The sequence below is a fragment of the Mauremys mutica genome, chromosome 3 (assembly GCF_020497125.1).
Source record: "Mauremys mutica isolate MM-2020 ecotype Southern chromosome 3, ASM2049712v1, whole genome shotgun sequence".
In the NCBI taxonomy this organism is placed as follows: Eukaryota; Metazoa; Chordata; order Testudines; family Geoemydidae; genus Mauremys; species Mauremys mutica.
Genome location: NC_059074.1, coordinates 106,488,481 through 106,516,070, shown reverse-complemented (window position 1 = coordinate 106,516,070; position 27,590 = coordinate 106,488,481). Strand labels below are relative to the sequence as shown.

At 42.7% G+C, this 27,590-nt stretch overlaps 1 long non-coding RNA gene across 2 annotated transcripts; it reads right to left on the bottom strand.

Annotated features, from left to right (window-relative positions):
- Nucleotides 1-956: 956 nt before the first annotated feature.
- Nucleotides 957-27,590, bottom strand: LOC123365608. Of its 2 annotated transcripts, none has more exons than XR_006577655.1 (5): nucleotides 27,409-27,590; nucleotides 4,881-5,402; nucleotides 3,532-3,801; nucleotides 2,737-2,822; nucleotides 957-1,381 (listed from the first exon to the last, which is right to left on the bottom strand). It is a non-coding gene; the product is annotated as an uncharacterized LOC123365608 (long non-coding RNA). The 2 variants fall into 2 exon arrangements; XR_006577654.1 differs by lacking the exon at nucleotides 27,409-27,590 and adding an exon at nucleotides 13,946-14,171.

Sequence of the window (27,590 nt, the reverse complement as noted above, 5' to 3'; positions counted from 1 at the left end):
GTGTTGCACCACAACTGCACAAAGGGCTGTCACAAAGGCCCCATCGATACTGGTTGGCTGCACAGAGGCCTTTCCCGGTCCAGAACCTGTTCCACAGGGACCATTGGCAATGGGGCAGGTCAAAACCAAGCAGGCAAATTGTGGGGTCAGCGATGAGGGACTGGTTGGGGATTATAACAGATATCCATTCCTCTCAGCAGAGTGTTTCCACTCTAACATCCTGGCGTGGCGGATGAGACCATAATGGGCGACATGATGGCAAATGTGCAGCTGGTGGTTTAAAAAGGTCATTGTGCAGTGGCAGGCTTGAGTTGGCACATACTTTCTCCAGTAACTTGCCAGTGACAACCTCTTGTCTAATATGAGAAGGAGTGAAAGCCATGGGAGTGGAGTCGGACACAGGGTGCCAGAGATGATACGCATGGCGGCATGTAACTGCATATCCACCAGTTTGGTGTATGACGATCGACTTCAAACTCATGTGTAGTACTCCACCACCGAATATGAGGTGGCAAGAGCTGACGTCCGCAAAGTTGGAGCACAAGCACCCCATGACGAACCTGCCAGTTTGCTAAGAAGATTGTTGCGCGTCTTAACTTTAGCTGCTGTCTTCTTCAGGTGGGCATGGTAACTCAGTGTGCAGTCTAAAGTCACACCTATATAGACCGGTTTCTACTTCATGCTTCACCTTCTGACCATTCAGATAAACGTTCAGTTCTTGGATTGCTCTGGCATGATGAAGATGGAACAAACTGGAGACTGTTTTTATAACGCTTGGCTGGAGTCACCAAGTCTTACAGTAGTCAGTTAACTTTATCATGTCCGGGCTTAAGGTGGCATCAAGCTCATGAAACGTCCAGGTCTGGGTATCGCAACAGATGTCACCTGCGTAAATGAACTTTTGTGAATGGTGATTTTCAAATTTATTGATTTCAATTACAACAAAGAATACAGCGTACACTGCTCACTTTATATTATTATTTATGTGGCACGTGGAAAACATCCAAAAATATTTATATATCTAGTATTTTATTATTGTTTAACAGTGCAATTAACACTGTGATTAATCGCAATTGTTTTTTGATAGTGTGATTAATTATGATACTTTTTTAAAATCATTGGACAGCCTTAATCATAACCAGAATTAGGTACAGCAATGTTAAGGAGCATAAAGTAAGAATGGCAGTAAACTTTAAGCTTTGTTTTCTAACAGATTTCCTAGCTGGAAATTCTCCTCCAGTTGGTTAGATTTCCCTTGTGATGAAGATTAATTAGGGGACATCAATCCCAAGAGTGATGTATGAAATACAGCTCCTGTCAGGGTCTTAGGTGCAGAAGAGTTCAATAAGAGTGCCAAATGTTTGTGATAACACAGTTGAATCTGAAAAATGAAATGAACCAATCAGCCTAAGCATTTGTTCATTTGTTTTATGTTATAGTGACAGGATGCAGAGGGAAAGTTAAGGAGCTGCATTTACTAAACATTTGCATATAACCTTTACAGATCTCTTTTGCTTTTGAAAACCAAGGTGAATTCAAAAGAAAGGAGGTGCAAACGAAAATTAGACAACCTTGATGGCAAATCATGAGGCTGTATTTGTTGAGTCCCCTTCCTTTCCTGATATTAACTAGTTGCACTTCAGATCGTGGCTACTTTACCAAGGTCACTTTTCTTGTAGAGTGAATTATGAACAGTGCAGTGTAATAATAATAATTTGTCTATCATCTGTCTGTCACATTTATATTGAGCCAATCACTGTAGTATATAATACACCTTGCCCTTTAAGTTCAGAGGGTATGAATTAATAAATTCATTTCTTGATGTTGTCTGAAATATGCTGAAGTTGAGTGGATTTGCAGATGAAGCATCTCTCCATGTTACTAAAGTAATCTTGCCATGAATGTTCACTTCTGATTTCTCCTGGTGGCAGCAATGATTAAAAATATTTATCCAATGTTTGTAACAAGGAATACTATGGCCCATCCATAAACTCACTGGAACTTGCATAGACTTTTCATTACATCACCAGGGCCCATATTTGGTACCATATTTTTACTGTCCATAAGGAGAAGGTGGTTGTAGAAAGTTTTTGCAAGATTTTTAGTTCTATTTGTAGCTCATGTATTTTATATTGCCAAAGAGATGGAGAGAAGCAGTGGGGAGGAGACATGCATTTTAGTTGCAATACTCTGTGTCTCTACACATATGCAGAGATCAGTGCAGGCCAACTCAGCTAGAAGGGTCTAGAAATATCCAGAAGTAGGGTGCAGCTCACTAGCTGCTTCTGAAGATGTTCAGAAAGTTTTCATTACGGGAAACCAGTCTCAAAGGTGCCACACAAGCTCACCATCTGATCTCAGGGAGGGGGTTGTAAATATAGGAGTTAAAGACAGTCCTATGAACTCAGCATCTTATTGGTGCAGGACCAAGAGATCTGTCTGCTGTGAGGGCTGTGTTCCTTTGGATACAGATGACTGTTTATTCCATCTTTACTTACTAGGGAAGCCCTCCAATAGAATAATGTTGGGTCAACTGAAGATGCTACCCACCAGCATCAACAGGTGGGGGAACTTGATAGGGCCAGTGGTGAAAGGGGGGCAGTCTCAGCAGCAAGGGACGGAGACACTTGCCAAAGGTCAATAGGTAGCTCCTCCCTTGAGAGTAACTGGCACCCATTGGCTAGCTGGGGAAAAGGGGTTCTGATTGGCCAGCATTCCCCAGCTCCCAGGATTTACCTGCTGCAGGGGCCATGTGGAGCCTCTCTTGGCTTTGTTTCAGTAGAGAAAGTGTTACTCACCACCTTCCAGCAGCAGCAGCAGTCCTAAAGATGCAAATGAAGTCTGGTAAGGTTTCTAGAGCCCCTCTCCTTGGGGCAGAGAGTCTCCTTGCGTCTGGCTGCACCCCGCCCCCAATCCAGCTTCTGGTGCGGGGAGGGAAAGGGCTCATGGGGCTTTGGCCAAGGGTACAGCCAGCGACCTGCAGATGCCTGCACCAGGAGCTGCTCTGAGGGAGCCACACAGAATGACCAGGTCCTTCCCCTTCCCTTCCCTGCCCCTCCCCCCCCCGCCCCCAGCTCTCTCGAGGCAAGGAGGAGGCAGGAGTCAGCATAGGTAGTATACAGGCATGGGAAGGACCCAGCCCTGCCCTATGGAGGCACTGAGAGAGGTGAGCAAGGGTTCATTTGGGGAGCTTTGCTGGGGAATAGTGGGCTTGGGAGTGCAACCCCGTGGGAAAGGATGTGATCAATCTTCACAGGAATGGAGATCAGGCAAAGATCAATGGCCTGTAACTGGCGCAAAAGGAGAGTCACAAGATGAGGGGAGCAGCTTGGCAGGAGCTGGGACCTCGGTGGGGACAGTTTGCTTTGCGAATGGTAGTGAGTCAGAGGAGTGCATTCCTCCTGGATGGGATCCTGAACCCCGCATACAGCAGGTCCACAGGATGGATTCAGGGTCTGAGAGTAGTCAGAGTCAAACCTGCATTGAGGTGGACAAGGATGACAAGGAGCAGGTGACAGGCCCGGGCCTTACCTTGCTCCCATAACCTGCCAAGAGTCCAGCAGGCCACCTCAGGATGCAGTGGTGGGGTTCTCCAGTGGCCTGCAGATAGTGACGGAGGGGATTGTGTACCTTGGCACTCAGCGGCAAGGGTGGCGGCCCCGGTCACTCCCCCCTTGGACATCCTCCTCCTTAAGGGATATGTGGTGACCTGGTAAAAATCACTGGCGTTGGTGGCCCATAGGTTGGGCAGCCTGCCTGACAAAATTGGTCCACTCTCAGGTTTGGGGTGGGACTGATATCCTGCAAAGAAATATGGAGCAATTAAGAAAGGAATTTGTGGATTTATTTACCTACTGTTCAGGGAAGAGCAGACAAAGTAGGAAGAAAATAGCACACACACACACAAAGATGAGGACAAACCCTGCAGAACTAAGGTGCCTCAAATGCTTGAGACATGGTCTGCAGCCTTTCGCATTTATGTGAGTATAATTTGTGGGAGGAGCCCCAAGAGGTATATTTCCTTGTTCAGGCATGAGGACTTAATAGCGAGGGCTTATGCTACATATGGTGGGATAACTTTGTTAAGGTATGACAGAGGCCAGCTGAGGAGCCTGATTTACCCTGGGGAAAATATATAAGGAACTGTGTGATTCCTTATTGCCCCACCCTGCTGGAATTTACAGGCAGCAGGGTGCTGGTGCTAAAACCTGGTTTTCAAAATATTGCTAAAAAAGCCAATGTGTGCTTTGCATTTAAGGATGGGGAATGCTTTCTCTCCCAGTGTAGGTACAAACACTGCTATAGGAAGTGTGGGGGTGAGCATAGTGTCCTCTGCTGTTCTGGGGATAAAGGGCAGTTCCAGCCAGGGAGTAGGAAAGGGGATTCGCAAGGTCCCAGTGCTTCAGGGCATGCTATGGGGGTAGACAGTGTAGGGAATGTGTAGAAGGGTTCGGCTGGGTTTGTCCCTTTCCGGGGCGGCGGGGAACCAGACCACCTCGCTATGTCCGTCAGGTTATTTCGGGGGAACTAGCCTGGCTACGGGGTTTCACGCCGCGGCAATGGTAGAGACCAACAAACAGCTCTATTCCGCAGACCCAGGCCCTAGTTCAGGGCGGGGAAGTCGAGAGTCTATGGCTCAGGCCCTTATGCAGGGGCTGAGCAAACAAATGAGTTCCAGAGGCCTACGCCCTGGCTTCGAAGGGGGAGACTGCTACCCACTCCACTGCATCCCAGCCCAGGGCCCTAACAGTGGCAGATGGCCAGCTGCTGTGTCAGTGGGGATCCTGGCCACAACACACTGACATCGGCTCTGGGTGTGCTGCAGACAGACTAGGGTCGGCTGCCCCCGGGCTACTTCCTACCTCCCCCTCTAGAGGTACCTGTGTCTGGACAGTGTCCTCCATGGAATCAATCACCATGGGCTCCTCAAGGTACTCAGCGAGCGGTAGGCTTGGCAGGTCTTCTGGGTAGCTTGCCACAGGCAGGCTTAACCTCTTCCCGGGGTCTGGTCGGCATCAGGCCTCGGCTGGTCTGGCCAGTCCGTGGGTCGGTCACAGACTGCAGAAGTCTCCCCACCGAGAGCTAGGTCACAGGCGTCTGGCTTCTCCAGCGGCCAGGCCTCTAGTGAGCTCTGGGGTTGGGCTTTTGTATTTCCTGTCCTGCGCCCTAACCTCTGGGGGGGCAGGCGCAAGCTCCACTGGCTCCACCCACTTTGGTGTCCGGAGGGGCTTGTCCCTCTCCGGGGCGGTGGGGAACCAGACCGCCTCGCTACACACACACACCCTTAAGTCTGGCTCCCGCTTGTCTGTGTCTCTTTGGCAATGTACATTGGTAAATTCTGGCTCCTTCTCAGGCTCAGGTTGGCCACCCCTGATTTAAGGTGATGTGGTGTATTAACATCCCTGCAATCATAGGACCAAAAAAGAGGATTAGCGGTTTATGGATTGTTATAATGAGACTTGAATCCAGTGTCTTTATGAAGACCATGATTTTTAGGATCTAGCAAAGTTATTAATTTAAGCTCCCAGGCTCAACTTTTGAAAGTGTTATTCAAGTTTCCTTTGAGGATGAGGACTATGAAAAGTGTTCACTCAAAGATCCTATACATGTCTACCACATTATGTGGTGTACCTCATCCAGTGCACTAAATGCCCCAATAACAACTATGTGGATGAAACCAGACAATCACAATGCTCTTCAATGAACTCACACAGAAAAATGATAAAAGACAAAAACACCATATCACCTGTGAGTGAATACTTTTCACAAAACGATCACTCTATATCTGACCTCTCAAGCCTTGTCCTTAAAGAAACCTGCACAATACCTTCAAAAGACTAGTCTGGGAGCTTAAATTCATAACTTTGCTAGACACTATGGGGCTGTCTACACAGCAACTAGACACCTGTGACTAGCCTGTGCCAGCTGACTCATGCCAGCTGATTCATGCTGGTGGGGTTCAGGCTGTGGGGCTACTTCATTGCTAGCTTGGGCTGGAGGACTCTGTGAGGTAGGAATATTTAGCTGTGGGAATAGCTGTGGATAGGAATATTTAGCTGTAACATTTAGCTGTGACACTCCCAGTACCTTTCCCTGCATAGCTCGAAGGCTTGTCTCTCTCACCAACAGAAGTTGGTCCAATAAAAGATACTACCTTACCCACCTTGTCTCTCTAATATCCTGGGACCAAATTTTTGTGTACAGTGCCAGCCTATGAACATCATTAGTCCCACTTAAGCCCTGGGCTTCACTGGACTTCAACTGAACTACACTGATTTACACCAGCTGAGGATCTGGTCCTCCCATGTCTATATAAATCTCAGATTATGGTTGAAATGGCCATCAAAGGGTGCCAACTGTTGTCCTTTGTGGGCAATTTTATGATCTAGGAAACTAGATACTATAGTGATGGGTATTATAAAAGAACTGAAATAGAACAGAATATCCACTGGGAAGTTAACTGAGATTACACACTTGGTTCATTCAGGCCACCAAGCAGGTCATCAGATGGTAACAACTTTGTCACTACGAACACAGAATAGAATGGAATACATGCCCTAGAGCTGAAAAGTTCCATATCTCATTAACAATCCCCTGAGCCATGCCTGTCACCAGGAGCTTTAAGTTTTAATTTCTCAGTTTTCATTTGTCACCAAGGCTATTTGTCCATATCTCTTTTGTGTTTAATCAGCAGTATCAGTGCTTCTAATGAGATTATTTAGCTAGCCTGGTACTCCAGGAAGTCACAAACACAGAAGTGTTTATATAGGAAAAAATTAAGTACAACTCTTTATTTTTAGATAGAAAAATAACTGGTGCTGTGAAACATAACATCTTTAGCAAAAATGCTTTGGAGAGCTAGATTATCAAATATAACAGTTCAGTGGTTCAATTCGTACCTGACAGGCTTCAAAGAATATGTATGCAAATTGATCTCCCAGCTGCAAGGGTAATTAACATGGTCTGCCGCAGGGGGGCTGTTCTTCCACCCATTCTGTTTCATGATTTTAGTGACTTTACAATTTTCTCAATCTACTGTCTTTTGGTATGGAAATAAAATTAACTTCTTGTCCTATGTAAACTCCATTACACTACCATCAACAGGGAATTCAGGCTGCTGGATCTGCAAACATTTGAAAACCAGGCAAGACCTGATGTAAACCTGAAAAATCAGGAACCACTTTTTTATTTAGATAGATTTTCCTATTTTCAGCCACTAGAGCCCATATACTGATATATTAGACTTGCACATGCATATAATGGATCCAATTCTTATCTTAAACCCTTTTTAAAACCAGTGTAGCTCAACTGACTTCAGTAGCTACTACTGATTCACACTGTGATATCACAAAAGGTACAGTCTTGGAATATGCTATTCATTTCACTTTTCATTAGGGTCCAATCTTGATTACAACTCAAGTCAATTGGAATGTTTGTCATTCATTGCATGAAAGCAGGATAGAGCCCTAGGTGTATAGTATTTCACCTTATATTCTACTCCTATCAAAGTTGATAATTTGTGGGGTCTTAAACTGAAAAATTTGGTTCTACATCCAGAAGGAGGGGCTTTTCAGCCTTATGTATTGTAACACATTCCAAATAGGATTATGAGGGAACACCAAAAATATTTTCCCATTACACAGTAATAGTAAAACTCAAAGGAACACATTTCTGTAACTTTTGCAGAAGGCAGTCATGTTACCTATGCTAAGAAAAGCTATACAAATAGATGGATTACTGTATTTGGTAACTGTCCATAACCAGAAATGCACCTACAAAGCCATTTTTTGAATGTAGACAGGATCATCATGGGGTGACTCATGTTTGAGCATAGATTTATAAGTACACATAAAGCAATATGCCTATTTTTGAACGTATAATTGGACAATGTAATCCCTGGTGTAGGTCCACTCAAGTCATTGGAGTTATTTTGGGGATAAATTTGGTTCAGCATATTACATATAAATTACATGTAAATGATATATCTTTTTATGTATTTATGTTTGATAGACACACACTGAAGTATTCCTCAGGCATTGAAAAGGATAAGAGTGGACTACACATACATGTATATAAGGTTGGGTATATTTCAGATGTGAATAGACTATTTTGCTAAAAATTAAAACCATTAAAACTCAAATCAATTTCTGAGCTACAAATGCAGAAAATTTTCAGTCTGTGTCTCGCTAGATTTAGGCTTGTGTCAGGGAAGAGGGTAGGTTATGCCCTGCCTTCATCCTCATCTGATGTTAGAGCTCAAAGCTGGGCCACTACAGAAGCTCTTCTGCAGCCTACATGCCACTCCCAGTAGAGTACTTAACTGGGGTTAATTGAATGTATGCTAAAAGGACATTTGTGGGAGTGTGAATGGCAGCACTGACACTAGTGGATAAGGCCAGCCCTGACCTTTGATGCCAGCTCCATATCTTTTTCAGAAAGCAAGTGAAAGAGACAGTGAAGGGGAAAGAGTAAAAGTGAAAAAGAGGAGGTAGATGTGCAGGGGAGAACTGGATGAGGCAATTTTATATTGTTTTAAGCATAAATAAGTGGGATTTTTCAAAGCGGCCTTATAGTTTGGTCTCCAACTCCCACTGAATTCCAGTGAGAGTTGGGTGCCTAATTCCCTTAGTCTCCTTTAAAAATCCCAACCTACATTTTTATCTAAAAGGCAGACTCCCTAATTTGCCTGTTACCAGTACACCGAGTTATACCTCTGTTAGGCAGTTCATGATGGCAGATTAGTTTGATCTGGATCACCACAACCTCATGTCCCTTACATTCATGTGACTTGGACCTGACCCATCATGAATAAGAAATTCCAAACAGCAGAATACTGATTTTGTATTACTGTAGACTGGGGGCTGAAAGTTATTACCACCTAACAGCTGTCCAGTGGTCATTTGTTGGCAGTCTCAGCAGAAAGGCCAAGGATAGGATGAGCATGGACACTTGAACTACCTTTTCTTTCTAGGGCTTATCTTCATTGCTAAACAAGTAGCATTTTTTTTTTTTACCTTGAGGTAGCTAACACACATGCACTATCCCAAAGTAAAAACACAGCAAAGAGGAGATACATTAGTTTTATCACAAGGTAAACACACCAATTCAGCCCTATACCTCCACCTGGGGTTGACTTTCAGTGAGTTTATCTCATGGTAAAACTAAAGGGCTTTGTCATCATTATGTTTTTACCTTAGTAAAGATCACGTTAGTTATCCTGAGGTAAAAAAAAACAGTTTTTTTAGCAGTGAAAACAAGGCCTTAGATGTGGTCTCTCTTGGTCAATATTAAGGAATATTGGAATATCAGTGGGCAGGGATGGGGTGACGTTTATAGTGCTGCTGCCCCTGCATTATGAATAAACAAGACTTTAATTTCCAGTGTTGTCAGACTTGCACATTCCACAGACACTGAATTCACTATTTAAATAGTTATGAAGAAAATATAAGAGCTAGAATGTAGACTAGAGACACTTATGGGGTAGTAAAACATATAAAAAACAGGAACTAACATCTTCAGTTCATTCTATTTTGCTATAAAGAAATGGCTACTGAGACTATCAGAAAATCTGCAGTCTGCCTTTGTAATTTTCCATTGTGTCTGAAAAATGGTTTTTTAAATGCCATTTGACCTTGAAAGCAAAAATAATCTGTCCTTTATCAATTCCGTCCTTTCATGGTCTGGCTTACAGCATCCAATTTACATCCTATCTTAATGTGAAGCTTCTAGTGATAATGAATTCAACTAAGTATCTGGATCTTTGCTCCAGAAATATTTCTCTTTATTTTATAAAAAGAAGAGCATAGGTGCCTTTTGTCTGTCACCTCTCTCTTGACTCTGACCTAAAGAGCACTTGAACAATTTAGCAGCTCTCACTTACAATATGAGACTTTTCTTTTGTGCATTTGGTCCACAAAAGCCACCAATTCCAGGAGCCTCAAGTTATCCTATTTAATTATGAATATGTCTCCTTTGTTATCCTGAATATTTTTCCATCCTCTATGATATAACTATTTCCTCTACTATTCTGTATTTTTGAACTCTGCGGGAGTGTTCATGTGAGAAAAGTTACCAAAACCAAACATTTACATTAGCTTCTGCCGAGAAGAGAATCTGTGTCTTACTATGCATTTGACAATGCCTGGCACACTGGAGCCACGATCCTGCCTGAGTGCTCTGGGAGATACGGTAAGATAAATTGCAGCAGGTGGGAATAAGCTGGAAAATATGAGAAAGGAGGATAACAGTGATAAGATTAAATGATTGCAAAGGCTAAGAAGTGTGCAACTTAAACTTGCTGAATTCAATGAAAATTAAAAATAAAGAAAAAATTGTTTGCATGGAGGAGGGAGAAGTTTGTCTGACAAACAGAGACTTTTCAATTGCAGGGAGCTGCAAGAGGCAAGTCCTAACATCAGCATCCATATATTTTTTATCACCACAACTTGGGACTTCAGTTAGTTACAGACCACAATGAGCTGCTGAAGACAATGCTTTGTTCAGACTAGCAATACCAAAACCTGAAATGCCCCCCAAAAGGCCAACTGCCTTCAAGGCTTTATTGACCCTTATTGGAAGCATTGAGAGGGGCATCAATCACTGCCCTGTACTCACTACCAGGTCCTATTACTGAATGCTGTGTATACAAAAATGATGGCAGGTGACCTTCTCTCCCCTTCTTCTATAGAGAACATATGGTCGATGCTGCTCCAGAGCAGAACGTGCTAAGCCTTTTCCTCCCCCCAAAAACTGCTGTTCCAGAGTTTTGTCAAGCAATGAACACAGCAGGAGCCTCTGACTGCTCTGATAGTCCATCTGACTATGGACATTTGGGCAACCTCTGATTACATGTCCTTCAGCTCATGCTGGATCATCATCAGTATGCTGTGATGTGCATGTATAGAACTGAGAGACAACCAGACTGGAGAAATCACAGGCTGTCATAGAAGCATAGTTAATGAGCTCCTCCTTCTTACTTTAATTTGTGGTCTTAAATAATGGCAAAATGTGAGGAAGGCAGCTGATGACAGCCAATTCCTATGTGCATCCTGATTCATGTGCTGTATCAATCTATTGGTGAAGGAGTTCTTCCATAATAATCAGAACACTGGCAGAATTCTCTCCCAGCTAGGAAGATGTGTATCCACTTCAGCTGACCTTACATTGCATGTCACCTTCCCCAAGAGCATTAAGGGAAGAAATGACCTCCCTGCCAGCAGATGAAGCAGGCTGCCAACTGCTGCTGTTCCTGACTAGTAGTTTATTGGGGGAGGGGGTTAGGCCCTCATTCAACCAAGCACTTAAGACATGCAAGCACTTAAATGCATTCACAGCTTTAAGCACATCTCCCTAAGCAGCAAAGCCCTAGACACAGACCAAAGCCCCATGAAGTTAATGGAAATGCTCTCGTTGGTGTCAGATCATTATCATTTTACTCATTTTAAATACAATAAAAATCAGCAGCATCCTTATATATCTGGTCACTCACGGGGTTAGTCAGTATTTTGGTTTTTTTATTTGAAATAGGAACATGTTGTGAAATAAAAATATCAAGCCATTGGAAGAGAAAAAAGACTGTAGGAATCTGCACAAAATGGTATTTGTCAAGCATGAGTGCCACCTCAGGGCAGAATGTCCAGGAACAGAGCACAGACCCCAAACTGTTTGTATGTTCTATAATTAGACTTCGCCAACCAAGTAACAAGTGTGCACTCTTAAAGCACTCTAACAGCCTTAACATGGAGTCACAGACAGCCTCCTTGGGCACTCTGGTCTGACTTGCCATCCAGGCAAGCTTGTCTTTGTGCTAAATGGTTCCTTACACCAAAAATCACAACAATATTCAGGTTATTCCCAGTGCAAAGGACTAGTCATTTACTCAGGTCAACAGTACTTCAGCTCTCAATCTAAAGACAATGCTTGTAGCCAATCCTGTAAGAAGCCAACCAAAGGTTTGTTAATTAGGAAAAAGAAATACAAGAGTAATTTAGGTTAAAGCAGGCACACATGCATACACAAATGAGTTACAGTGTTGGGTTTCAAAAGGTAATAGAAACTTCTATAGTATGCAAACTCCTTTAGGGCTAACCCAGGCAAAACAACTGGGGCCTCTTGTTTATCTTAGGCTATGGCTATACTTGCACTTGAAAGCGCTGCCGCGGCAGCGCTTTGAAGCGCTAAGTGTAGTCAAAGCGCCAGCGCTGGGAGAGAGCTCTCCCAGCGCTGTCTGTACTCCACCTCCCTGTGGGGAATAACGTACAGCGCTGGGAGCCGCGCTCCCAGTGCTGGGGCTTTGACCACATTGGCGCTTTGCAGCGCCGCAATTTGCAGCGCTGGAGAGGGTGTGTTTTCACACCCTGCTGCAGCGCTGCAAATTTGCAAGTGTAGCCATGGCCTTAGAAATCTTCACCTCTCAGAGTTCAAGCCGCATAGGATTAACAATTTCTCGTTAACAGGGATTTTTATCCCCTTTCCTCAGCGTTCAAGCTGTGATGGGATGAGGGTTTGTGCATACACTCTCCTCAGGGATAAGAGGGAAGCAATGAACAAGTGGCTTGTCTGATGTCTATAGACCGTCTTTTGTTGGAGAGGACATTCCACCTTTTTACAGCAAACTAGCATTTCACACTTGGTAATGGTTCTCCCCTGACTATGGGGGATTTAGTTTTAGCAAACATTTTTATAGTTACAGAGCAAATATTTAAATGTTACCTTATAACATGGGACACAGATATAAGTCAGATTAATACATGCAGCATTCTGCAAGCATTTCATAAAGTCTAAACACTAAAAACATTCTTATAACTCTATTTTAACAATACTAACACACAGGTGAGCCTGACTGGTTTCCAGTTACTGCATTTGTCTGTGTTCAGTGAGGCCCAGGGCCTGGGCATGAGTTGGCACCATCTCAGTATTATTAATTTTTTTTTAAATTAAAAATTCAGTTTAACTACTGAGACCTACTGGGAAATTTGCTTGCTGTTTAATTAGTTCAGTTCAGTAGCTGAATCTTCCATTATAAAATGATGCAGGCTGCTGCCCTGCACCTAACCCTGGGACAGACTGCGCTGCAGAGTCCAAGAGAAACATGCTGCTCTCATGGCATAGCACTTCCTCCAGCCACCACAATGTTTCCAACAGGCACTGCATGAGGCTACTGATCCATCTACCAACTGAGCGACAGCAAAACAATCAGCCAGCGATATCGCACACTGGGTAGTCACACACCAATAAGCTTGTCCACATGAGAGCTGGGTAATTATGCGCACAACAGCCCATCCTCAAATATTTGTGAGAATAAAAAAGGTGTTCAAGGATGCATTAAAAAAGTAAAAACAACAAGGAGTCCGGTGGCACCTTAAAGATTAACAGATTTATTTTGGCATAAGCTTTCGTGGGTGAAAAACCCACTTCTTCAGATGCACAAAAGCTTTTGCCCAAATAAATCTGTTAGTCTTTAAGATGCCACCAGACTCCTTGTTTTTGTGGATACAGACTAACACAGCTGTCCCTTGATACCTGACACCATTAAAAAAGTAGAAACATGGCCAGGCCACACCATGTAGAACTAATAAACACACGTTCACAAACTGTGTCTTTTGAATTTCTAGCTGGCTCTATCATCTACATATCCAATTTCACAACCTCACACAAAGGACAAATAAGTCAACAGGGCAATATTCTCATAAACATCTCCCAGCCTTCTGACATGTCAGTGGGGTGCCATCCGTTTCAAGCCTATGAACAAGGCACAGGCTGAGGATGGATTAGCTAGTAATTTAAAGCATGCTGGTGAAAGGATTCTTATCTTTGGCAGGGAGAGCAGCCCATGCTAGACTGACAAATATGTCTTGAGCCTCCATCTGATTATCCACCCCTCCCCTCAACACTGGAATGACAATAGATGAGTATCACTTGCCAGGGAAAGAGCTGACATACTCACCCCAGAGTAGGTGAATTGTTTTGATGTTTTCTGGGCTCGCTGATGAATGACAACAGTAACAGAACTCAGGCTGACTATGGCTCAGTAAACCATGTGCCCTGACCAGGGACAAACCTAAGAACCAGAGTTTTTCCAAAGGCTTCTTTGGGCTTCAGCTTTATCCATGGTTCTCCCAACTGCAGTTAGCTGAGCCACTAAACAAAATGAAACAGGGCTACAGGAGGAGTTCTAGATATTTCCTGCAAAATAAAAAAATGTGTGGGTAACAGAACTTTAATGGGAGACCTCCAAAGAAAACATAGGGTGCTGCAGGAAGTGGCACTGCTGATTCAACAGAATACCTCTGAGTCAGTACTAAACACATTCCCCTGGGAGGGGTTAGGGGACTTTATGCTATTGGAGGTGCTCTCTTTTGGGTTAGATGGGGGAGGGATAGCTCAGTGGTTTGCTCATTGGCCTGCTAAACCCAGGGTTATAAATTCAATCCTTGAGGGGGCCACTTAGGGATCTGGGCAAAAATCAGTATTTGGTCCTGCTAGTAAAGGCAGGGGGCTAGACTCAGTGACCTTTCAAGGTCCCTTCCAGTTCTAGAAGATAGGTATATCTCCAATTATTATTATGTTTTATTTATTATTATGTAAAACTGAGGTCCTAACTATTTGTGAAATTAAAAATTCCCAGGCACTTTTTCCAAATATTGGTGTGTTAGCACCAGCATCCTAGCCAAAATAAGTTTAATTGCCTTCTGCCTACCAAATATCTTCTTGCTGTTTCAATTATATAGAGTATTTTCCCAAATTTCTGTCTTAACGTATTGTTTAGTAACACTGTACACTGCGAGGCAGCTGCTGCTTTTTTTTCCACAAAGGTGGCTACATTTCAGTAATGGGTGATTCCTTCATGAAGTTTGTAAAGCTCTCTGGCTACTGCTTCAGATTTAGGCCTTGATACTTTTACTGTATCCACTCTTTCATCTCAATGTAAATTGTTACTATTTCAGTCTTATGAAATGAAAATATATCGTCTATGATTTTTAAATCCCCTGACCTGTATCAATATTGTATGGTTTGATGCCTTTGATGGAAATGCTCCTCAACCTTGACTTTGCATTTTCAGTGCTTGCTCTTTCGCTTTCCTTTGACAGTCCTGTATATTTATTTGTGAATTTTGTCCCAGCCCAGTTTGATCTATTGTCTGCATCCTATTTTATTTTCCTACTCCAGGTTTTAGTCCTTGACCCTATCTCTGTCTATCTGGGATACACACCTAAGCACACTCAAAACCACCTTCACTAAACAAGGACATTACATCAGAGAAGTAGATCACATCATGGAATGGGCCACCTAAATATCCTGGGAGAACCTGCTTCAACACACACACACACACACAATACATCTACTTGTCATCTACCATCCCATACTGGAACCCACAACGGGTACCATCAAACAATTGCAACCTATACTTGGGGAGTTTGGCAAGGTTTCTTTCAGGATGTGATCCCCATCTTTTCTGGCCTTCAAACAACCCCTCAAACTCATCATCAGATGCAACTCCCCACAGGCCAGGACACACAAACTAAAAGCAGCACCAGATTCTGCCATAACAACTGATGCAAAACCTGCAAACATATCTTCAGTGCTATGATTAATACCCGCACAACACACCTTTCAAGATCCACATGCCTATCACAACGTGTGCTGTACCTCACTAAATGCCCCAACAACAACTATGTGGGTGAAACCAGACAATCACTATACTCTCACATCAACTCACCCAGAAAGTGATAAAGACAAAACCACCAGATCACCTGTGGGTAAATACTTTTCACAAAGCATTCACTCCATATCTGACTTCTCAGTCCTCATCCTCAAAGAAACCTGAACAGCACTTTCAAAAGATGAGCTTGGAACTTAAATTCATTAGGGTAGGTCTATACTTACCGCGCGGGTCAACACGGAGAGTTCGACTTCTCGGAGTTCGAACTATCGCGTCTAATCAAGACGCGATAGTTCGAACTTCCCACACGCTCCGGTCGACTCCAGAACTCCACCACCGTGAATGGCGGTGGCGGAGTCGACCTTGGAGCCGCGGACTTCGATCCCGCGGCGTCTGGACTGATGAGTAGCCCGAACTAAGGTACTTCGACTTCAGCTAAGCTATTCGCGTAGCTGAAGTCGCGTACCTTAGTTCGACCCCCCCGCTTAGTGTAGACCAGGCCTTACTCTGCTAGACATTAAAAACCATGGACAAAACAGAGACACTAGTTTATGGTTCATTACAACAATTTGTGCTTTATATTGCCATGATTGAATTCCAAGTGTTTTACAGTTCCAAGGACAAATTCAGAGGTGATGTGTAAATTAGACTCCTTACATTAACTGAGGGCTGGTCTACACTGGGAACTTACATTGGCATAGCTATGTCGCTCAGTGGTGTGAAAAATTCACATCCTCCGAGTGACATAATTATGCTGATCTAACTCCTGATGTGGACAGTGCTAGGTCGATTGGAAGATGGATGGGGAGATGGATTCCTATGGATGGGGAGATGGTTGGGGAGATGGATTCCCTACAGCAATGTCCTCCTGGTACTGTGGCGCTGCAGCGCTGCAGCTGTGCTGCTATAGCAGTTTAAGTGTAGCTATTGCCTTAAACATACTTACACTCAGTTTTGGCAAATTTTGTCCCTCACTGTGGCTGTCATAAACAACCCTGTGCTGCCCCTTTGCAAGTCAAGGGCAGGGCTGGGAGTGGGAGGGGGCAGAAGAGGAGCTATAGTGTTATAGGGATTCACTGAAGCCCCCCAGTATCCCAGGACAGGCTTCTGTAAGATCGAGCATCCACAGTGAACCAAAAGTTCATATGCACAGCCATAAAACCACCGGTGCCTACCCCCTCACCCTTAAGGCTGCACTTCTGTGCTACATCTCTAAATGGGCAGGGCAGAATGAGGCCCTCTTATACTAAATTAGACTCCCATACACCCTTACTGCTGAGGATAAGCTGCTGTTATTTACATAATGAGGAGCTGGAAGAAGGGATAAAAGAGGACAGTATTATGATTTTTATACAACATTTTCACCAGCAAAGTACTCTAAAACAAACACACACACAGAAATCCACAGACAGAAACCTGCACTTACACACACACACAAACACAAATCTTGTAGAAACACTTTTGCAATGAAAAAATGGCTTTTGATAAAAAACTGGAAGCCAAAAAAACAAAAACAAAATGGGATTTTATATATATTACAGAAAACTGGCATTTTTATTGAATACTGTTTTTGAAAACCAAAAATGAACCACCCCTACCCAGCCAGCCAAAAATAATGTTTTTCTTGAACAATTACACCCACAATTTTTTTCAAAATTTCCTGCAAAGTATAACTTGCATTTTTTGAACAGCTCTACAAGATAGGCAGCATAATTTGACACTAGCCTCAAAAGCTACAAGTTTCATTGCCAGAAACCATTACTGTGGAAGTTGTTACTTCTAGAAATTACTAGCACGACTCACTCACTGCAGGTGTCTTAAAATTCTTGTGTCACCAATCAGTGCCACCATCTAGATGTGGGGTGGTGGTGGTTAGGGCTAAATGAGGACTGGATGTATAACAAATTTGATCGCCCCCGCCTCCCTGCTTTCCAAAAGAAGAAAAAACGTGCTTGACCCATCCAGTCAACACAGACTCTGCTTCTCAGCCCTACCACATCTGAGTTATTGACCTTCTACCTAGATGAAACAGTTAAGCCCTTCCCCTCTAGGCAGCTAACCAGTAGCAATTAAATGTGCCCTTCACTGTCATAAACAGTCTCAGACTCCCTGCTTTATTTCAGGGGGCAGAGGAATTGATAGTTTGTAATGGATATGAAACTCAAACTTCAGGACATAAACCAGACTCTGAGTGAGGGGGGTAGGAAGAAACTTCCTCATGGGCAGGTTGTTCCATTAATGCTCAGTTGTGGAGGGAGAGGTCTTGCACTTTTCTCTGAAGCCTCTGTACTGCTGGCCATGGAAGATAGGATACCGGATTTGATATATCACGACTCTGATCTGGTAGAGCATTCCTATGTTTCTTTGACTACTTCTGACCATGGAGCCTGAATACTAAGGCCTTAGGCCTCGACTGGACTAAACATGAAGGTTGGTTCTTTGAAATGGTTCTGCATATTCACACTTCTGGTGTGAATTAGGTACCATTAGGTACCTTCCAATGGTGCCTAATGGTAGAACCCTTTCCAATCAATGTCCATTAGAGTGCTCCCATGTCCCCTCCCACCTCTCCCCTCAGCATCTCCAGACGTTCTGAGGGCGAGGCTATATAAGGGAGTGCAGCACTCTCTACTACTTCAGTTCCTTCCATCACCAACCTGAAGACACAGAACAAAAAAGGACTCTGAGAAAGAGGGGAAGATAAGTGAGAAGCATGACTATGCAGAGCAATCTCGAAGAACTCCAGTTACAAGTAAATAACCTTCATTTCTTCTTCAAGTGGCTCTGCATAGTCCCACTTAAGGGTAGTTTGATAAGCAGTATTGAAATAACATGGAGGAGGGAACAGAGTCTTAACTGAATAGAGACTGAAGTACCACTCTACCAATCTAGTATCAGACTTTGAGGCCAAATCGAGAGCATAATGCTTAATAAAAGAGTTCCAGTTTGCAGCTGTGCAAATTTCAGTAACAGAGAAAACTTGCTAAGGCAAGCAAAAGAAGCTGCCACAGCTCTACTGGAATGAGATTATACTCTCATAGGTACAGGAATTTCTGCTAACGTGGAACATTTGATAATAAATTGTTTAATCCATCTAGAAATAGTCTGGGAAGAAAGACACTGAATAACGCAGGTGATTCTTAGTATAAAACGTGAATAATCAAGATGATTTTCAAAAAAATTTTAGTTTTATCTAAATAATATGCAAGTGCATAGTAGGTAAAGCAGCTTCCCCCTTATCAGTATGTGGCTTTAGAAAAAATACTGGCAAAAGAATTCTATGATTGATGTGAAAATCAGAAACCCTTTTTGGAAAAACCTTGATCAGGCCTAAGAACCACCTTATAAAAAGACATAAAAGGTGGATCAGTCATCAAAGTGTTTAATTCACACAACCTTCTGGCTGATATGATGGCACTAATGAATGTCATCTTAAGAGATAAATAATAAAAAGAACACTCAGCCAAGAGTTCAAAAAGTGGCTTCATGAGTATGTTTAAAACCAAATTAAGATTCCAAAGAGGGACAGGATTTCTCAAAGGAGGATACAAATTGGATAGCCCCTTCATAAACTTCTTAACCATATCATGCACACACAGCAATCTGTCATCAACTAAAAAGTGGTAAGCAGAGATAGCTGCCAAGTGAACTTTTAAAGATGAGTTAAATAACCTTTAAGTTTTTAAGTGCATTATATATTCTAAAATACAAGGTATGGAAGATGAGACAGAAGAATAAGATTTTCCCCTAATCCAAGGCAAAACTCTGGTCCACTTCAAATGGTACCATTTTCTGGTAGACAGCTTTCTAGAATTAAGCAATACACTCTTCACTAATGAGGAATATGATGGTTCAAGAATAGAGAGGGTCAAATTCGATTACCCAAGCCATCTGGTGAAGAGACTATGGATCCTGATGAAGAATCCTGCCCTGTTGCTGAGACAAAAGATCTGGAGAGAGAGGAAGAAATATAAAGATTCCTCCAGACAGCCCAGTATCCTATCTCTGACAGTAGCCAGTGGCAGATGCTTCTGACATTTCAAGTTTAGGGACATCTGGAGCATGAGTTTGCATCCCAGACCATCTTGGCTAATAGCCATTGATGGATCTATCCTCCATGAACTTATCTATTGAACCAAGTTATACTTTTGACCTTCACAACATCCCACAGCAATGAGTTCCACAGGTATCCTCTGCATTGTGTGAAGCAGTACTTCCTTTTGTTTGTTTTAAACCTGCTGCTTATTAATTTCATGGGTGACCCCTGGTTCTTGTATTATGTGAAGGGGTAAATAACACTTCCCTAATCACTTTCTCCACACCATCCATGATTTTATAGACCTCTATCATAACCCCCCTTAGTCATCTCTTTTCCAAGATAAACAATCCCAGGCTTTTAAATCTCTACTTGAATGGAAACCGTTGCATACCCCTATCATGCTCATTGCACTTCTCCTCATCTTTTCCAAGTTTAATATATCTTTTTTTGAAATGGTGCAACCAGAACTGCATGAAGTATGCCAGGTGTGAACATACCATGGATTTATATAGTGGCATTATGATATTTTCTGTCTTATCTATCCTTTTCCTAATAGTTCCTAACACTCTGTTAGCTTTTTTTTTTTTTACTGCCACTGCACACTGAGCGGATGTTTTCAGAGAACTATCCACAATGACTCCAACATCTTTCTTGAGGAGGAGCAAGTAATTTAGAATGAATGTGCATTACTTTGCATTTATCAACACTGAATTTCATCTGTCATTTTGTTCCCCAGTCACTCAGTTTAGTGAGATCCCTTTGTAACTCTTCACAGTCAGCTTTGGACTTGGCTATGTTGAGTAATTTTGTATCATCTGCAAATTTTGCTACCTCACTGTTCACCCCCACTTTCCAGATAACTTATGAATATGTTGAACAGCACAAGTCCCATTACAGATCCTTGGGGGACCCTGCTATTTACCTCTCTCCATTGTGAAAACTGGCCATTTATTGCTACCCTTGGTTTTCTTTTAATCAGTTTCTGATCCATAAGAGGATCATCCCCTCTTATTCCATAACTGCTTAGTTTGCTTAAGAACCTTTGGTAAGGGACTTTGTCAAAGGCTTTCTGAAAGCTGTATCCTGATGTATCTTCCTCACTACCTTCTGGATCAATGGAAAGAGGAGAACATACAGATGGCCCCTTCCACAGTGCAGGAGGAAAGCATCTGATAAGGACTGACTGTCCCTGCCTGCTCTTGAGCAGAAAAAGTAACAATTTTTGCTGAACCTCATAGCAAACAGACCCCAACTGAAAAATATGCTCTGGATCAACTGATCCTTTGAGAAGTGTCCCTGCTGAGGTGATCTGCAACAAGGTTATTCTCTCGTGCTGAACCCAGGGCCACCAGATAAACATTGTGAAGAATACACCAATCCCATAATCTGATTGGCTCGGCATATAGCTGAGTGGAGTGAGCACTTCCCTGTTTGTTGATATAATACATAAACACATATTGTGCTTCAGTGCTTGCACAATGCTCCCATGCAAGTGAGAGAAGAATGATCTGAGGCCGGACAAATGGCTCTCAACTCCAACACACTGAAGTGCAAATCTCTTTCCTAAGAAGTCCAGTGACTTTGAACTGTAAGATGATTCATATGCACCCTCCAACCACTGTTTAATGCATCTGAACTTACTCTCACCAGTGGTAACAGGGAGTGGAACTGGACACCACTGAGAATGTTTGTTCTGACTGACCACCATTGCAATGAGTCCAGCATGTCTTGAGGCATGCTGACTAACATTTGAAAATTGTCCAGATTTAGTCTGTAGACCTGAGACACCCAATGCTACATTGGCCTCATTCTGAGACACATGAATGAAGTCATGTAAGTAGTAGCTGCCATGAAACCCATGAGACACTGAAAAAAGATTACTTTCTGAGTCTGACATATTTAAATGTTTTAAAACATAGTGCACTACTTTAAAAAAAAAATCTGTTCTCTGGTACAAAGGCTGTCCCTACTACCAAATCTAATATGAAGCCTATGAATAAAATGTTGTGAGCGAGACAGAGTTTTGACTTTTTGACATTCAGAAGTTGTCTCAGGTCGAAAAAAACGGTGATTGTAAAAGCAACATGACTTAATGGATCCTCATGAACAACAGCCTTCAACAGCCAATTGTCCAAATAGTGGTAAACAACAAGAGACCTGAAGGCTGGAGCCAAAGACTTGGACGGCACAAAGTCCGATGAAATACTCAGATCTATCTTTTTAGCTCCCAAAGCTGTCGTGAGCCAGTTCCTTCAGCTGAGCCTGAGAACTAGCCAGCCCAGCCTCCAGGCAGATCAATGGCCAAAGCTGGGTTGTGGTAGGATTGCCTGACTAGCTGAAGGGAGTCCGCAGGCCTGTTTTTAAGCTTAGTAGCAGCAGCAAGTCGCTGGCTGCTCAACTATTATGCCTGCAACTGCAATCACGCCTGTGCCTGCTTTGTTCCTAGCCTTGCCCCTTCTTTGTCCTAATCTGCTTCCCTGCTCGCTAGGGTTGCCAACTTTCAGGATTGTCCTGGAGTCTCCAGGAATAAAAGGTTAATCTTTAATTAAAGATTATGTCATGTGATTAAATCTCCAGGAATACATCCATCCAAAATTGGCAACCCTACTGCTTACTCCTGACTCCAGCTCTGACCCTCAAGCTTGACTCCTGACCCTGGCCCTAGGATTGCCAATTTTGGGTGGATATATTCCTGGAGATTTCATTACATTAATCTTTAATTAAAGGTTATCTAATCTTTAATTCCTGGAGACTCCAGGCCAATCCTGGAGGGTTGCCAACCCTACTTGGAACTCCTCTTGATTTGATTTCCTAGATCCCGATTCCTACTCCAACTACTCCGATTCCTACTACTAGGCCTGATGACCCATGCCCTAATCACAACAGAAGCTGAGACCAGAGCCATCCTTGATTTTGTAACCATAGCGGCTGTCAGAATCAGATGAATCTGATAAATCTGACACTGGACATGACAGATAGGCAGCTTCAAAGCCCTGACGGCTGAAGTAGCAAGAACTGTAGCTGGGCTTGATACAGTTTCTGATTTCTTGTAGCCATTAACCTTCAAAGGAGCCAAAACTGGCCTCTTAGATCTTGGATCCAGAGGGAGAAGCGCTGGCATAAAACTCCAGCAGATGGAACACCAAGAAGGAAAATGGCCCTCTCCCAAACATTTGAGGCACATAACATGGTTGTCCAGCTCCAGGAAGACAGCAGGACACAAAGCACACCTCTTCAGTTCTGGCTTTGTCTTCTTCAGTTCCACAATAACCTGGAACTGAGCTACTAAACGACCTAAAAACCTATGCTTCTCACTAAACAACTAAAAATTAACACTAAGAATAGAGAATAAAAAACAGGATCTAAACAGACCAGAACAGTTCACTTCCATTAACAGCAAGCAGTTGGAAGAAACTGAGGTGATAGAGGACACTGCTTCCCCTTACATAGCCTCACCCTCGGAGTGTTTGGAGATGCCAAAGGGAGAGTAGAAGAGGGTGCAAGAGTGCGCTAACAGACACTGCTTGGAGAAGGGTCTACCAATAGGCCCCACTAGCTCACAGTGGGGGCTCACTAGGTATGTGCGTATTATCCAATATCCTCACCAGTCTCTACTCAAAATCAATTCTTAGTACTTTTTTTAACTAGCCAAAAGCGGACTAGTTCATTCTTAAAACAAAAACAACCCCCACCTCCCCCCTCAATGTTCCTATAACATTTTTCTGCCTATATTTTTTGGATTCTCACATTATTTCTGGCAGAAAATGAGATGGAATCTTCTCTTGAGTCACCTTGTACTACTGGCAGATGGACTCACAGATAGACCTTTTTGCTTTATAGTGCGTTGGCAAGAGTTCCATCTACAGAACTGTTCTTAATACAAAAGATTGCCCCCACCTTAGCCAGGGTGCTTCACAGCATTGTTGGACCATTTCGTGGCATTATTTTAACTTTCATGTAGAAAGGAAGAATGGCCTGGTAATGTGTTTTAGCTGTATATATCTGTATTATACTATTCTTTTCCTGATAGCCCAGCAACAAATCCAAAAAGGAAAAGTTGCAATCCAAGTTCTAACAGCAAGTGACTTTGACTTATTGCTGTGATTATACTAATTGCTTGTCTTCCTAGTGGGAGGTTGCAGGAAGCTGTTTTGAGGTAATCAAGCTGAGATGCACCCTTCTATTTATAAGAGGTCTAGAAATCTTAACTAAAAAAAAAAAGTATTTAATTAAATCCCTCTCTAAAAACAACAGAGAGGATTTCTCCCCCCCCCCCGCCCCCTCCAGCTATGCAGCACAATAGTTTATGGTTCAGTTCTCTCTATGAATGTCTGTGAACTTAAAATGGCCCTGCATAAAAGTTATGCACACAAAGCTTGTTATAGTACTTGTTCACACATTTTGGATGCACTGCAAGCCTCCTACAGCTCCATATTCACTCCAGGATCTTCTCATACAGAGAGATACAGTGCCATATTAATACACATATTACCAAGCTCCTAGGCAGCTTCAGTACAAACATTATAATGTTTCATATGTCTATGATGGCCTTCATCCCAATACTGTTTAATGTTATGACATCATTGAAATAATTTTAGAGTGCAATATGGCAACCACCCTAATGAATAGTGCCCCCAAATGACTATGGGGAAAGGGAGATTTTGGTCAAGAACACCATGGCAATCTGCTGTTGTTGCAAAAAGAACAAGGGGACCTTTACTCTCCATGAAGACCTTTTAAAGTCTTCTCTGAAATACCTCTTCCCTAGCAAACAGCATGGCAGTCCAATTATCTAGCTCAGAAACATGAAGGGCTGAGTCAATCTGTAGTTCTAAAGAATCTATGGGTGAAATTCTGCTGTCAGTACACCAGTGCAACGTGACTGATAGCAATAGAGTTGTACTGGTGCAACACAGAGCCAAATTTGGCAGTAGTGAAAACATGATTTTTTGTTCAGTTTGTACAGCACCTAGCACAGTGGGTTCCTGGTCCCTGACTATGGCTACTAGGCTCTACAGTAACACAAATAATAAATAAATAGTAATAATAAAGATGTTTAAGCCATTAAACCACCCATACCTTTCCAAAGATTTAAATATAAATGTAGAACAAAATACACCTCTACCTCGATATAACACGACCCGATATAACACGAATTCGGATATAACGCGGTAAAGCAGTGCTCTGGGGGGGCAGGGCTGCGCACTCCGGTGGATCAAAGCAAGTTCAATATAACACGGTTTCACCTATAACGTGGTAAGATTTTTTGGCTCCCGAGGACAGCGTTATATCGAGGTAGAGGTGTAGAAAGCAGAAAGAAAGCGAATTTCCTCATTTTGCAGGATCACTGGACTACAAATAACAAAGGAAATGTTTTTAAGCACTCATGATACAACAAAACTCCCCTAAATAGTACAGCAGAAGTCAGTCAGTTTATTTTTATGTAACATACAGCAATTCATACAGAAATATCACAAGAGACTTTGCAATTGATTAGAGTATAGCCATGCAGTGACGAATACACCAGATACAACAGCTTTCAATAGAAAATGTAGGCTCCCAGATACTACAGGGATGATGTGGTGTAAGAATCTAGAAAGGCAGGAAATATCAGTCAGTACTGTATGCTGAAGTAGGAGGAAAGGGATGTAATAGGCAAGATTTAGGGCAAAAAACTAAGCATGGGAAACTGGAAGACTTGGCAGTAGCATTTTGTTTTAATAGAAAGGGTTATGGGACTCAGCAGCCAGAGGGGAAAAAATGGGCTTTGAGTTAGGATTTGAAGATAGGCAAGAGGTCACTTAGGTAGACAGCCAGGCATCTTGGGTAGAAGTTGAGCTAAATATGAGGACGATTTGGAGAAAAAAAGACCAAAATTAAAAATCATTGTCTCCCTCCATATATCATCACAAATCAATACAAATCTAGTAATTCGAGAAAGAAGCAGAAAGAGGCAAGTGTTTGCAAAGCCTGACAGATCTAATGGCAGGCATGCCTGTTGTTCCTATCCTTGATGTGACATACTGTACATGGTAAGGGTACCATGATGTATATAAGTTAAGAAAAACCCCAATGAGTTTCATTATCATAAGAAATGTAGGGGCTGGCTTCCTTCTGACAGTCAGTGATGCTGTTAGCTAGTCTTTTGCATTGGTAGCAGAAAAAAATTCAGTCAACATATTTTAACCTTCAGAGAGATTCAAGCACATTCTGATCTTACCAAAAAGGCAGATAAATAAGTGAAGTACAAGTCTGGTGTCAATCAAATAACTAATGGAAGGAGGGGAATGCGGCTTTCTTCCTTGTCTCCCCTCCCCCCCCCCCCCCACACACACACACTCACTTGGCTTGTAGATCAGGTTAGTCACTTTCAAGGCTAAGGCACTGGCAACATATTTTTTTCCTTGAATAAAATATAAAGAGTGGAGCTTTTCAATATACTAATGCTTTTGTGGAGCAGTGAAAATAGAACAATGTGTTCCCTAACTTGAATAGACTGCATGGAGGATACACCAATCCTACCTGATGTTGGATCCTAGTATAGACTGAATTAGGCTCTGATCCAAGACAAATCATAAACTCTCTGGGCTCTCCTCTCAGTGATATTTCATTACCAATCCAAAGGATCTTTTAGAGTTTCTTATTTGTAAAGAAATCTAACTGTTCTCAACATTAGATTGCACATTTTGTTGAAAATAGCATGGTGTGGAGAAAAAGGGAGTTAAAACCAGCCAAACCTTTGGGTTCAGTCTGGGTTTCACATACGTGGGAGTGCAGGAATTCCACAACTTCACATTTGGAAAGAGGCCCAGATTGGAAAGTAAAAATAGAAAAGTGTGTATGTGACTTAAAGAAACTGGATCGCAAGGAAGTAAAAAACAAACAAACAAAAAAGTTTCCTTTGGACCTAGATTCAAACTCTTGGGATGCCGCACCAGTGTTTCACTTAATTTGAGAACTTTTCATTCAATATTCTGCACGCAGGAAAACTATTCCTAACAAAATCAAAGATTTTCCCATCCCTCTTTAAAGTTTTTTTTTAAATGACTCTGCAGAATGAGAGTTCGTGATTCACATGTTTGTTTTAAAGCAGGACACTATTTATAAAAGGGAAAAAAAATTCAATAAATGGAGAGAGTTACCATAAGATTCTGTTGTGTCTTGAAGCTACAGACAACAATAGGGGGCTGCGCAGAGCGGCAATGGCCTATGCATTGTGCCTCATGTGAACAATACAGTTCAAAGTTGCCCTGTGGCCACTACAGTGGCAGCAAAGCAGCCATATGACCTCATTCGTGAAATACCAGCTCTACACCCCCAGACCTACAAGAGCCCCTGCTACCGGAGGCCGTTTGTGGTATATATCTAGGGAAGGCATCCTTAAGATGGAGGAATGGCCGGGTGGTGTACCATGAACTCCCTCCCATACATGCGATGCGAGGTCCCGCTGACATGTGCAGAAGGTGGCTGGGTCATGGCCCTGTTGAAAAATCTAGCATCAGCAGCAATGCTTGCTCTCTATATACCTAGGCAAGGGAACAAGGTGGGGATGGACACAGTAAAGCTATAAGATTGCAATCTGATGTATATAAAGAGAGGTGTCTTCTGGTACTGAATAAATGAACATATCGACCCAATTGCAAGCTACTTTTCTCTGCATGCTCCTATATTTTCTACTTGTTAATGATCCCACATTGTTCAGACCTACCTGTATGAATAGCCTTTTCTCCTTATGAATTAAATATATACAGCTAGATTTGCTTCTTGGTGATGAGGTTGCATATCAGACCACCAGTGGCATCTGAGGCCAGTGTGCGCCAAAGGGATTCAACCTGGGTCACTCACAGTGGTCCCAGCTGGCACAGGCTGTTTTCTTCTCTACTCTCCCCA